At 36.8% G+C, this 1,786-nt stretch overlaps 1 non-coding gene across 1 annotated transcript; it reads right to left on the bottom strand.

The window, feature by feature from the left end:
* Nucleotides 1–1,653: 1,653 nt before the first annotated feature.
* Nucleotides 1,654–1,786, bottom strand: LOC126023125 (small nucleolar RNA SNORA51). The gene has a single exon (XR_007500332.1). It is a non-coding gene; the product is annotated as a small nucleolar RNA SNORA51 (small nucleolar RNA).

Raw genomic sequence — 1,786 nt, 5'->3', positions numbered from 1 at the left:
TCATTGGACATACAATAATTTTCACAAATGTGCTTGCTACTGCATTTTTTCTTTCTTTTTTCTCTTTCATTTTATTTTTAAGTTTTTTCTTTCTTTTTTTAATAATCACTTATAAGGATACAAATGTATTATGATCAACTATCAACCACATGTTGCATTTTCTTTAAATAAACTTGTGTTTGTTTGTTTATTTGGGTCACACCTGGCGATGCTCAGGGGTTACTCCTGGCTCTATGCTCAGAAATAACTCCGGGCAGGCTCAGGGAGCCATATGGGATGCCAGGAATAGAACCAGTGTCTGTCCTATTTGGCTGTGTGCAAAGCAAATGCCCTGCCGCTGCACTATCACTCTGGTCTCTTCTTCCCCTTCTTTAAATAAATTTTTTAAATGAAAAAAAGTAGAAGTTATTCAAAGAACTGCTAAGTTACAGAACAAGAGTCGAATCATTAGAAGTGATGTAGTTTGTCTATGTTCATAGTTTACATAGTTGTTACAGACAAGGACTAATAATCATGCTAAATAATTTCTATTTCAGGACTATGTCTGTAACCAACAACTGCTATTTCTAGGATTGTAGCAAACTTATCTCTGTGACTTGCAAAGTTTTTTAAGTTTGCATTATCAGGTCAACTTCCTTTATCTTAAGTCATTTTCATTTTACTACATCCCATGTCAAGTGTTACTTCTTCCTTTTTATTCTAAGTCTTTCCTGAACTTCCTCTTCTTGCCTAGAATATCCTTAAAATATGAGTGGTTGTGCTTAGAGAGATTTTTAAAGAAGGATATATTTCTAAATGAGTCAACAGTCTTTCAAGTAAGTTGTCATGATGACTTCAAAATGCTAATAATATAGTTTGTGACTTACCAAAAGGCAGAGTGTGAAAAGTTCGCATCATTAAAAGATTATGGGAGCCTAAGTTGCGTCCACATGACATATGTTCAGGGTGGGAGGCACTTCTGTATTATAAAATTCTATATGTCAGATTAACAAAATTCTTAGACCATTACAAAATATAAAATTTCTTAAAAGGATCTTTAAGATATATAATCCAGAGAAATGATAATTATCAAGGTATGACTCACCAAAAAAGAAGAAGAAATAAAAATAAATTTGAAAAGAAAATAATTAAAGAAAATAAGTGATGGAGAAGACTACCTTTATATTTGGGGATAAACTCACTAAGAGGTATTATTATAGAGGTATTAAACATGCAGAGGAAATATAGGCATCCCCATTAAGTCTCTTGAGATATTCTTGTGTATGTGGGGTGGGGGGGAGTGTGTGAAATCCAGGGCACTTTTTCATCCCACACCATGATCTTTTTGAGTGTGAGAAATGATTTGTTTGCAGCAGTTAGGATCAGGTAGTGTCCTAGGGCTGGGGTCCTTCTGAAACTGAGTCCGATAGCATGCAACAGTCCACATTTGGGGAGGGATTGTTGAGAAGAAGGGCCACATAGCATGAGTCAGCAGGAGTGTTGGTTGTAGTTTCTTGCCAGGGCAAGAGGTGTGGACTGAGGGGGTGTCCTTTCACTTTTCCCCAATACTTACTGTGCCTAAGCCAAAAAAAAAAAAAAAAAGAAAAGAAAAGAAAAAAGAAGTGGGGTGAGGGGCAGCCTGTGTGGTTCCCCAAGCCTGCCAAGAGTGATTTTTTTTGTCCCCCAATTCACAATACAGACCAGGCAAAGGGCCTGGGTTGAGGTGTATATGGGGTGCATTTACTATACCTCCTCTTTCTATACAGTCAGTGTAAAGAACACAGCCTGTGGTAAGAATTGGGAGACC

The sequence above is a fragment of the Suncus etruscus genome, chromosome 11 (assembly GCF_024139225.1).
Source record: "Suncus etruscus isolate mSunEtr1 chromosome 11, mSunEtr1.pri.cur, whole genome shotgun sequence".
Lineage (NCBI taxonomy): Eukaryota > Metazoa > Chordata > Mammalia > Eulipotyphla > Soricidae > Suncus > Suncus etruscus.
The sequence above is the reverse complement of the archived record's forward strand: the minus strand, read 5'-3'. Positions and strand labels throughout refer to the sequence as shown.